This window comes from Camarhynchus parvulus, chromosome 1 (assembly GCF_901933205.1).
Source record: "Camarhynchus parvulus chromosome 1, STF_HiC, whole genome shotgun sequence".
NCBI lineage: Eukaryota > Metazoa > Chordata > Aves > Passeriformes > Thraupidae > Camarhynchus > Camarhynchus parvulus.
In genome coordinates this window covers 72,920,947-72,933,440 of record NC_044571.1, presented here as the reverse complement: position 1 = coordinate 72,933,440, position 12,494 = coordinate 72,920,947, and positions in this window count along the sequence as shown.

Here is a 12,494-nt window from a genome sequence, read left to right as displayed (position 1 = left end):
GTCCACTGTGGCAAAACCATTAGCTAAAAATAATGTTTGGGCTACTTGATAAAGCAATTGTCAAACTGGCTCTTCATTCCTTCACTGGTTGTTCTGTATTGTTTCTGTGATGTGACTATTCACATCTTAAAACCACCTCTAAACCATACAAATAACCATGTACATGGATTCTGCTTTTAGAGAAAAAAAATAAAGATTCATTTTCCTCATTGATGGGCTGGTTTTGTTTCATAAAAAAAATCTCTAGAGCAGTTAGCAGTGAGTTATAGACAGCTTTGTGTTCCTACGTGCACAAAACCTGCAACAAAACTGCTCACTTCGAGTAGACTGGAACAGTTTCAGAAATAGAATCATAGAAAGGTTTGGTGCAGAAGGGACCTCAGAGATCATCCAGTCCCAACCCCCTTGCCATGGGCAGAGACACCTTTCACTGGACCTGATCAGCCTGGCCTTGGACATCACCAGGGATGGAGCATCCACAGCTTCCCTGGGCAACCCGTTCTAGTGCCTCACCACTGTCACAGTGAAGAATTTCTTCCTGACATCTATTCTAAACCTATTTTCTTTTAGTTCAGAACTATTTTCCCTTGTCCTGTCTGCCCATACAAAGAGTCCAATTCCCTCCTTTCTGTAATCCTCCTTAAGATCCTAGATGGTGCTGTAAGGCCTCCTGGGAGCCTCTCTTCTCCAGGCTGAACAAACCCAACTCTCTGGGCTGTCTTCACAGGGGAGGTGCTCCAGCCCTCTGATCACCTCTGTGACCCTCTGCACCTGCTCATACAGGTGAGCTGAGGACCCCAGAGCTGGATGCAGCAGCATTGCAGGTGGGCTCTCACAAGGGCAGGATCCCCTCCCTTGCCCTGCTGCCCACAGGCAGGATACAAGTGGCTTTCTGGACTATGAGGCCACGTTGTTTACTTGTGTCCAGCTTTTCATCCACAAGAATCCCCAGATCTCCACAGGGCTTCTTTCAGTAAGTTCTCCTGGTCTGTACTCGTGTCTAAGGTTGCTCTGACCTACCTTGCACCTGGACTTGTTGAACTTCCCTCTGGATGACTTCCTATCCTCCAGGTATGTCAGCTGTACCAACCAGTGTGGTGCCACATGCAAACTTGCTGAGGGTGCTGTCAAGATCTTAAAGAGCACCAGTCCCAGGACAGAGCCATGAGGGACACCACCCATCACCAGCCTCCCCCTGGACACTGACCACAAACCTCTGGCTGCACCAATCCAGCCAATTCCTTATCCTCTGAACAGACCAGCCACCAAATACACATCTCTCTAATTGACAGTGAAGAGTCACACAGTGAAGAGTGCCACATGGAACCATACATAAACATGTATGATTATCAGTTCATTTTTAATGTAGTAATTTGTGCTTACTAGGCTCTTTCCCTTCATTTTGCTTACCAAGAAAAAGGCTCTGGGGTCAAGAATCACTCATTTATAGTGGCAAATTTTGGGCTTAGACATTGTGCCAGTGTACCCAGTCTCCTCTTAGGTACTCCTCCATATTTATTTGTCTTCCATTGCATAATTGTTAGTGTGGCCTAGCTCTTGATAGTGCAGGTGTAAATAGAGCAGAATAGAATATAGAATAGAATCATTAAGAACTATTCTAGTGAGTGCAAAGATTGCATTTTTCTGATCTGCTGCTAGACACTGAGTACCTCTGTTGCCTTCTTGTCAGAATTCAGGCTGGGGCAGTGCTGGCCCAGGTGCTCCCATTACCTCCAGCTCAGCTGAGCCCTTATATTCTCCACATGGAAACACATAATTTTTTCTGAATTACACTGTTTAAATTGTCATAGCTACTTTTCATTAAATCAGTGCTTGGAGCTTCAGCAGAAAGGAATCTGAGTGGATGATCACACCTGTGATGGAAAGAGATGGATCCATGGTCCAAGGTGAGATTTCCTTGGCTGCTGATCTGCACAGCCCAGAGCTGCTGGTTCCTTTGGCCAGGTGCTTAAAGTCTCTAAAGTATTTTTGTTGTGCCTCCACATGATGGATCAAGAAATTTTCTATTTGCAGTAGATGAGAAAATCAAATAACATCTCCTTTAATTCCTTATTACTTTTAAAAGCCATATTATTCACCTGGCAAGAAAATGCAATTTCAGAGGGCAAAAATCCCTCAAAGCACAAGTAAAGGATGGGTTCACTCTATGGGCTCAGAGCTATGAATAGCTTCTGCTGCATTTCCAGGCTAAGCAGAGCTATCCCAAGGCCCTACACGGCTCATGATGCTCTGTCCTGCTCCACTTGCTCTGCAGCCTCCACTCCAGCAAGTTAAGAAGATGTCTTGCTTTCCCGGCAAGTCCCTATTCTCTCAAAGGCATTGCTAAGGGCAAAAGAAAAGGAAAAACCCCATCATCAGTTTTAGATGCAGAAGAAACTGACAGTGCTGCTGGCACTGTGCTGTTCCAAAGCTCAGAGCTGTAACTCCTGAAAGCTGAGGAGCAGATGGTGGATAACCAACAACACCCATCAGCTCATTGTCCCTGCAAAGAGTGAGAGGTAGCAGGGCCTGGGGCATGTCCAGAGTTCGGACTGTAAGACCAGTATAAAATGGAATGGACAGATTATCATCTGATATTATATTCTCTGTTACTAAGTTGTTTGGCACACTGAAGCTATTTTCTAAAAACAGCTGCTCACTTCCCTGACTCTCAGCTGTAGGAGGCTCCAGCTCTTGAGCTGTGGGATGCTGGCTGACCATCATGCTTCTCTCTCCTGCAAGGGGGCCAAGCACCCCCAGAGCCCGGCTTCCAGCCACAAATCGTTGTAAAGATCACCCACTCTGTTCCACACAGGGTGTTCAGCAGCAGTAGCAGCAGCAGCAGCATTAAACCCTGAGGGAAGGGCAGTAGAAGTGCTGTGGCTGATCTTGACCGATGAACTGCTTTAAACATCCATATTCCAGCTGTAACTCTTGTCTTCAGTGAGACCTCACAGCCACTACCACGCTTACACTCATTCCTCACTTTGGAAGAAACTGGGGTGCTGGATAATTAAGAGTTACAAAGCCACAATTGTGATTTGCCATGTCCCTAAACTTGCTGGTTTCTTCATAGGTGATTTGCTGGCACAGGATGGATTTCAGTTTTTCAGATTGCTTCAAGAATGCCAAATACACCCTTTTTTTTCCCCCTTAAAACATCAAGCTGCTGGTGTTTGTATAATCTGGTCTGGTCTCTTTGGATGGTGCTCCTACCACCACCTCAGGCTTCTCCTCTGTAGCTCTGCTTTCTCCCTTAGGCTGATCAAGGACCGTGAGTTTCTCCAATTCAGTCAATTCTCTAAATCCCATGAGATCTGTCTACATCACCTGCAGGGCAGGCCTGGAGACCCTGTCACCAGTTTACAAGTTTCTCTTGCAAAAGCTTTAACAAAATGCCTGTGAGCCTGGCAGGCATCACAGCAGCCCCTGATGCAGGTTGAAGTGTTGTGACACTGGAGATGAAAGGGCTCTGTCACTCATCCTGGAGCTGAAACCTGAACTTGGCAACCTGCATGACCTTGCCTGGAGAAGCTAGGGAGAGGCTGCTGTACAAACACACAGGGATGCTCCCTGAAAGACCATTTCCAAGCAGGAAAAAGTGTGACTTGGGCTGCTCTGGACAGCATCCACCAGCCTCACAGGATCTTTGAGGTCATTCTGTGCTGAAGAAATGGAAGGGACATTTAGAGATTTGGTGTTCTGGTGCATAAAGTGCCCCCTTTGCTGTAACGTTGAAGAAAAAGCTGGCACAGACCTGGGCCCATTATGAGCACATGCATTAAACACCAGCATCACCCTGCTCCTCAGTGTCACAGCAGAGGACCTGTGCTCAGTAACCTCAGCACCCATTCCTGGGACACCTGGCCTGGCAGAGCCAGTAGCACAAGTGTCGGAAAGGCTTGAAGCTGCCTCCACCAACCAGCTTTGTCACACACCCTGTCTCACTCAGCCTTCCCAGCAGGCTCCCACAGTCCTACAACCAGCACCAGGAAGGAGCTGCTGCCCTGCATTTCCCTGCCCATCCCTGGGGACATGTCCAACCCACAAGCCTGTTCAAGGAGAGCTTGGGAGAAGCTTCATGCTGAGGAAGACCTGCGTAAATCCAGCTTGTAGGAGACCCAGAGATCAGTCCTCCCTGGAGTTCTGCAGGGCAGGACAGGGGTAGCTCGAGGAGCAGGGATGTCCCACTCCCAGCATGGCCGCCAGACGGGTGCTGGGACACGGGTGAGCACTCGGTGGCAGTGGTGCAGAAGATGTTCTGGAGCCACTCCATCTGATGGTCTCTATAGCAACAGTCAGGCTTTTTCTTTCCCAGCTGAACTGCCAGGAGCAGCAGGTAGATATGACAGAAATTCAACGCTGCTATTAATTTACATGAGCTGGGTGAAGCGTAAGCAAGAGGAGTGTGGGGGATAAGGAGCTGGCAATGTTCTCCAGGCAGGTTCCTTACACCAGCCAGGCTCACCTTACAGAGATCCCCAACTGCACACTGGAACCAGAGCTGCAATGGTGGTTTGGGTGACTCAACATTCCAAACCTCGGGAAGTGGCCTGAAAGGGGGAACATTGCATTGGGGTCTGGCCAGGGTGCCTGGGAGAAGGAATTTTTGGGTTTCATCCAGCTCTACAAAACTTTCAGGCATGCAGAAACCTGGATTTTAACTTATGTTCAACCAATTTCAGGAATAGAAAGTCTGTTTTCCCTGGTGGGGGAAAAGAAAGTGAACTGAATTCAGTGACAGAACTGCCTGTCTCAGGCAGTGTTTTGTTACCTGCTCTCCCACTGCAGCCACCTCCAGCAGTTGTTGGGGACTCTGGCATGAGTCACATGTTCACAGAGTGCCTATAAGCACAGAGCTGCTGGGGCTCAAACCCAGTTAAACATTTTGGGTTTTCTGGGAGGTGCAGACCATGGTGATCCTCAGTACTGAGCTGCCCCCAGTGTTCTGCCCTGGTCTCATCATGGTCATGATGGCGAGGAGCGCTCCAGGAACTGCAGAGAGGGATGATGTTATGTTTGTTTGTTCATTTATTTAATACCTGATTAAATGACCTTCCCTTGGTTCCTCTGCGACAAAGCAATTTAATTAATGCTGAAACTGCGCACACGGCATGCGGCAAAGCTGCTCATGGTTGGCACAAGGCTACATCTATAGAATGATTTGGGAAAAAGGAAAACGTCAGCGTGATAAAAATGGAAAGTGTTAGTGTGCCATGTGCTGCCTGGAAATGGGGCTGCAACCCTATTCTAAACCTGGACCAGACTTTTAATAAAAGTTAACTTGTTCACCCCACATTTTACCATTTAAAACAAATTTAATGGAACGCCTGCCCCCAGCTGAGGGCCAGCAAATTCTGCTGTAGGAGGCAGGCAGGCTAACACTCTAACTCCTCAGTGCACGTCAGCTATGGAAAGCCAAGCAGCAGCAGAACTTCAGTCAGACCACGAGACAAAAACTGGGAAGAAATCCCCAAATGGTCGCAGGTTTACAACATTGCCCTCTGCAGTCAGGGCAGTGAGGTGGCTCAGCTGTGAGACTCAGGGTGCCTGCACTCCTGGCCGGGGCCACCTGCAGCCCAGCTGCTTCCAAATCCACACCCTGCTGCAGGCCCAGATGGAAAGATCACTGGTGAATTTAGAGGAAAGACCCAGGATGAACTACAAGGAGAAGCAAAGCTGCTGGCCAGCCATCAAGCGTGGAAACAACATGGAAGAGAGAGGGGCAAGGAAGAACATCACCGTTTCAAGTGGCAATCAAGTTGCTTCCTGCCTTACAGACCAGGCGCCGCTCTTTGCTGCCAGCCGTTCACAGGCACGATTGAACTCACTCTCTCCTGCCCTGCTGCATAGCATTTTTTCATCGTACAACTCTGCTACAACATTTCAGACAGACCTTTACCTACAGGTAAATACCAATCTGCAATTCCAACAACATCCTCACCAGGGCAAAATCCCGCCTGTTGCGGAGGTGGCTGAGAAAGTTCCTGTGTCCGCCCAGAGGCAGGGCCGCGCCCCCGCTCCCTTCCCTTCCCTCGCAGGGCAGACTGCGGCCATTCCCGGCCATTCAGGCTCATCCAAAGTGGCTGCTGCAGCAGGACAAACGCTGTTCCCAGGCTGGCTTCTCCTCCAGCAGCTGCTGGGGAGAGCTGCCACCCCTTCCCAGACCGGCTCCTGCTGGCTGCCAGCAGCCTGTGCGAACCTGAGTGTTCCAGCTAATGAGCTGCCAATCCCACCTGTCAGAGCCAGACCAGGCCAGCTTGAGAACGCTACAATCAGGAGTGAGAGGAGCCCAGAGCTTTCCTTGTATCAGAAACTCTATTTTCATGCTTCTGGTTTTAAACCTGCTGCTGCTAAGGTACACTTCATCTTGCCCAATTCCTCCTCTGCAAGACATCCACCAGAGAACTTCAGCACTGACTAGAGAAGCTAAAAAGCATCCTTGGCAGCCAGGGCAGCACTAGACAAAATTCTCAGGAACATTTTGTGGTGGTACTACAGAAATATTTGCACAAAAGGGTTTTACTGCCTTTCACTGTTGGTACCTGAAGCAAGCACGGTCCTGTAGAAGGCTCCTCCAAGCAGCAGCTATTGCAGAAACACTTGCTAGACATGAAACTCATGGAGGCCACTGTGCCTTGGTCCCCTGAGCAGCAGGAACATCTCTAAGCCCCCGCATGGGTCATGCAGGGAGAGGGAGGCTGCAGAAACAATTTTAAATAATAACTCACACGCTGAGCAAGGCAGTCCCAAGACCCTAGTGCTGGCCTCTGTGTGCAAATCAGACCCTGAAAACTCCACAGCTTTGGATTTTATGTTCCTCTTGGCATCTTAAACCCAAACTTTGTCTTCCAAGGGCTGAGGCAGGGCCTTGTTTCAGCTGGTGGTGTACTGGTGTCCCAGTCAGAGGTAGGGTAGGCTTCCTTCTCAACAGCCCCTGTCTCTGCAAGGGTTTCAGCAGGAGCCTGGCCATGACCCACTGCCCACCCTACCCACCTGCAGCCCTGAGGCATGCGGGATGTGGCTCCCAACCCTGGCAGGATGGAGGGCCCAGGGCACACAGCCCCTCCTCCCTCAGCCAAGCCGGAGGGCTCTGCCAGAGATGCTGCCTTCAGGAGGCACAGCAGCAGCTCCAAGGCAGGTCCCAGCACCATGGGATGCTTGCAGAGCCCCGGGGCAGCTTCCTCTTTGGGCAGTTATCACCCAATGATTTTGGGCACATGCCAGAGGCTTTGGCAGCTGCTGCTTCAGATCCAAGTCCTTTGAGGGATCTACTGGCACAGTTCCCAATGCAGGAGGCCTCTGTGCAAGAAGGCACTGCAAGGAACACAAAGTTCACTCTGAGGAATGTACCGAGGTTTGTTGTATTCCTGGGGCTGCTAACTGCACTTGAGAATAATTTGGGTGTCTATCGACTCAGTTAGCAGCTTCCTTAATTACCAGCTGTCTTTTCCTTCAAGAGTAATCCATTCTTTGTAAATAAAGCCTCTCACTGGCTTACCTGGTCATAGCACCAGATATTTACCTGGAAACTCCACTTTGGATTGGTGCTACAAAATGAATTAAACCTTCTCCGAGAAGTGAAAGAAAATCCACTAGCACCACTGATCATCAAATGAATAGTGATTCTCTGGATGAATGTTAAAACCCATTTATTCAGGCTTTTGTGCAGGGTGCACAGTCCAGCAATTACATATACACAGTATGCACATCCTGACAGCATACAAAAAGGCAAGGAGCAACGGGGTGCTTACACTGGGAATGTATATACAGACATATTAAACTGGGATTTTTACATTAGAAAATTATCTGACACTGTTCAGGTATCATCAAGACTATTAGAAATTGTGTAGAAAACCAATAAAACTTGGAAAGTATCTACTGTCATTTCACTTTACCCAGGCTGGATATAAGTCAGGCTTCCCACACTACATCACTTGTGGACAAAGCCTACAGGATGCCCCAAGCACTCTGGAGGGTCACATTACTCTAGCACATCCCATTACAAGTTAAAGATTAACACATTAGTATTATTTCCAGTTTTCCTGGAAAGAACAACAGCTTAAATATTTCAAATAGCTAATTTTCTCCTGGAAAAAGACAACAAGGGAAAGATTTAGAGATCATGAGAGAATAAAACACTAATGAAATGTTGTAACAGCATTTCCTGGTCCTTCCAAAAACTCTTCACAGACCAGGCACCTAAGTTAAAGCACTGTACACTGTCCAGATTTACAGAAGTGCAATAGCAGGCCTTGGCAGACCCCAGGTCTTCTGCAGATCTTTACCTTGCTCCTATCCTAAGGGTTGCAAGAGATCGTACTTTTGTAACCTGCACAGAAAGACACAGAGAGATCAAACAGATTTAGCAAAAGGATACTAAACAATAGACAGAAATATGCAGCAACATCATATGAGCCATCCTTCACTTCCTGCAGCTATTCCACATTTAACTTCTGAATGAGCTTTTTTCCTAAGGTGTCAGCAGAATGAGGGAGCATCAGAAACACAGTGATTTCAGAAACACACGATTCTTGTGGCCAAGGCACCCAGGGACACCCAGAACCCATCTTCACAGGCTTTCAGCTTGAAGAGCAGGTCCAACTCACTATGTACTCTTCTATGCCAAATTTTTGCACTTAGCAGTTCAGTTCGGTATCAAATTTTAGCATTACAAAGAACCTAACTGAAAATTCACCCACGGGGTAGTTTTAAAGGACCAATCCGTTCTTGCAGGTAACACAAACCACATGTGAGTGCAACACAGATTGTGTTAAAACTGCTCCCAAAGATGGCTGAAATAAAATGCCTTGTGCACAAATACACCAAATAGAGGACATATTTGTAGAACATTCAATCACAGCCAGTATGATTTCAGACATATTTTCCTTTTAGCACAGCACACGTGCTGTTTGCTGTGTAAGCTCTGGCATTTAGTTTATTCTGTTTGCTCCTCTGCATGAGCCTTTTGGAGAAAAAGGTAAGGACAGCATAAAGAATCTCTCTCAAATTTATTTCTCTCCTAAAGTTTAAAGTTTTCTGCTGGAAATCTCCACAATGAGTCAAAACTTACTTGAGTGGAGACACATTTCAAAAATTTATATTTTCCATGTAGAGAAAAACATTGCTGAAGTGGCTTGAAAATTGTTTTCCTTTCAGAGAATGATTCCCTTAAATATATTATGACTAGGCAAAGAATAACCAGTATTTTATATTCAACCTTCCTATGTGAACCTTCCTTTGTTGTGAACATCTCATTCTGATTGTTTTAGAGCAAGAAACACTTCAGCTGTAAGTAGCAATATATAATACTCTTCAAAATAATTCAGGAAAAACAGTAAATAACCAAATTTTCTTTGATATTAGTAAGCATGGAGAATAAGCATCTATTCAAAACAAAGAAGCCTTCAATAGGATTTTTTTTTTTTCATTTATGAGTGCAGGTACAGCATGTAACATGTAGGAACATCAGAATTCTATACCACAGCCTGTTTCCCTCACAGATCATTTTCTGGCACAGAAAGTCAGCAAGAACTTCCAGGGCTTGACTGTAAGCAAATAAGGCATGTGATTAAGACTGGTGCTTTAAAAGTCTGACAGCAATTCCTGGACACGGGTGGGAAGAAGAAACAGGTTTCTGTCAGTGAGTGAAACTGTAGGCTGGGAAGGCACCACTGAAACTAGTGAAATGTTTCCTGGTACTAAGAGATCCCCAGGAACAGCTGGCCTTCACAGGTGGCTAAAATCAAACATGCAGATAAGTAGATTTGCTTCTGAGATGAAGAACAAAACTGAACCATATTCACTCTGTCTCCTGTGATATTTTTTAATTGTATTTTAAAGACAATTTTAAAAAGTCTCATTTTTAAAACTATTCAAGACCAAAGTTCCTATAAGTAGCAACTTGTACATTTCACTTTAATACAGCCATTACAAGGCCTGATGCCACATGCTGTATTAGAAATCTCCAGTTCAACCATGCTATCTATATATTTTTAATATATATGTGCATATATATACATAAATATAAATATCAAGCTCAGTTAAACACAAAACAAATCATGATACCTCTCCCTCAGAAAATAGTTTCTTCCATTAAGCTCCAGATTGCAAAGATAATTTCAGTGTCACAGGCAAAAGATAATTTTACAAAATTGCTGGAGAGGAAAAAAAAAGCATTTTTACTCTTAAATTGGTGGAATAAGACAAAACAGAAGTAATTAAGGGAAATATGACTGAAGAATGATTCAATATTTTCTTCTCCAGTGCTCTCAAAATAATCCAGCAAGTGCAAATAAATAAAAAGCCACATGAGTTTTACCAAAGTACTTTTCTATCATGAATTTGAGACGTCTACCTTGTCATACCTAGCTGTCTGCCTCCATTTTTCACCTTAGGTCTAATTAGTTAGCTAAGTGCACCCTATTTTTTTGCTAGGACTGCAGGCTTAAACTTACCCTCACACTGTTTTTGAACTAAAAATTATGCAACATCTTCCTTCCCTATCTTAATTTGCATTCTCATATTGAAACAAAGTTATTTAATTGCATTGAAACTGTCAGTGATGTAAACTGAAATCTGTTCTTTAGATGAAATAAAAGACATGACATGTTAGCAAGAAGAAAAAGAAAACAACATAACAAAGACAAGCCCAAACCAAAACCAAAACCAAGCAGTAAAGCAGCAAAGAGAAGCGAGATGCAAGAACCAGTTCAAAGAAGACTGGGAGAAGCACATATGAAAGGACCATCCCAAAGCATACAGAAGCCACTGCTAGAAAGAAGCAGAATTCCAGAATTTCTTTTCATGGCCCTCTATTACAAGGAACAGAGAGAGGTATTTTTCCCCCACACCTGTCCCTGTTTTTTACAGACAGGTGTCCTGGGGTGGCTTTATGATACTCGTATCCTCACTTGTCTGTTTAGCCCCGAAATACGTTGTGCACCTTTAAGGCTGTTCTGAGAGTGAAACGGGGGGAGAGAAGAAGTTTGCAGTTTGTTTTCAGAAGCTGCGCTCACTCCACATTCCTGCTCCTGGACTGGGTTATCTGCAGACATCTAGATGGACAGACAGCAGGACAGAGCTCTCCTTTTGCTTTTTAGTTAGTTTTAGCTAGTGAGCTACAGCCCACAAAGGGGACTTTCTGAGTTTGTCATCTCTTCGAAGTGGCAAGAGGTTTTATTGTTTAATACTGTTCATTTTATTTTTTTTCTGTGCTGGTGAGTGTTTTGCCTGTTAAATAAACAGTTTTTTCCACTTTTCTCCAAGGAAATATTTCCCCAAACCAGCTTGGGAAGGGGCCACTTGAATTTGCTTTCTAGAGGAACCCCTTTGGAGGTTTTCTCCCAAATTTGCCCTAAATCAGGACAACAGGGCAGGCTGAAGAACCATGGGATCCCTGACTCCTGCTCTCAGGCATCTGTGCTTATGCTATAGAGGAGTTCAGCTTTTACAAGAGTGACCTGCAGAGAAGGTTCAAGCCAGACAGGAATATAATAATAAATAAGCCTTACTTAGGACTCCAGAGGAAAAGCCAACTATTTAATGGCTGCCATTTTTTTTTTTACATCCAGGACACCTGTTGTGCAGAAAAGCAAAGCTACAGCACTAGGCAGTTGTGCCTGACAGCTCTGCTGTTTGAGCAGGAATAACCATCTTGCTCCAGTGCCTTCTCCTGACTAGTCCAGACAGCCAGATGAGCTACACAATGAAAACACAGAATTTCTCTCTCTCCCACATACTCCCTTGTGCATGTGAGCAGAGCTAGGCTCAAAGCTGAACCTCATGGGTATAAACACCAAGATTCAGATTCTACATTAACATATTTGTTTTTTGACATTTTCTCCAGAAAGCTACCAGCAATTATTAACTAGTCAATACAATTATTTGTGCTATAAAGTGGCATATGCCATGCATGTCTGGTAAGAGAACATGCATACAAAATTAAGCCAAAGACTATTTTGAGAAGCAGCAGTAATAGTTCTAAATTTGAAGATGATGAGTTCACTGGCTTTGCTGAAAACAACACTAAAATCCCAAATGCAAAAGAAGAAAGAGCTGCGTTTCCAAATGGTATGGAAAAGTACAACTGGCACTGAGCAGTGAGACAGATGCCCAAAACACTGTTCACAAGGGAAGAGATCCAAGAATTCAAAAGGTGAATTAAACTGAAGAAACACTATCAAGGACATGAAACAAAACAGTGGAGTGCTGATTAATGGTGTGAAGATTTCTTAAATTTTTTAGAGTTTTTTCTGATGTTTGAACAAGGTTACCTGAATCTCAAGCTGAATCTGCTCACTTGGCTGTAAATGAATTTGCTCCCAGCAATAAAGGCAGTTGGGATCAGGATCGACTCATCTGTGTATTCTGGATGTTATTTCTCAACTTTGCTGAAGACTGCAATGCACTCAGCAGAAAAGTTTTGTGCCTCGATCTCACTGCAAATGAATCTCTTTCTGGCAACACAACTGCAATTACCATATTCACAGAAA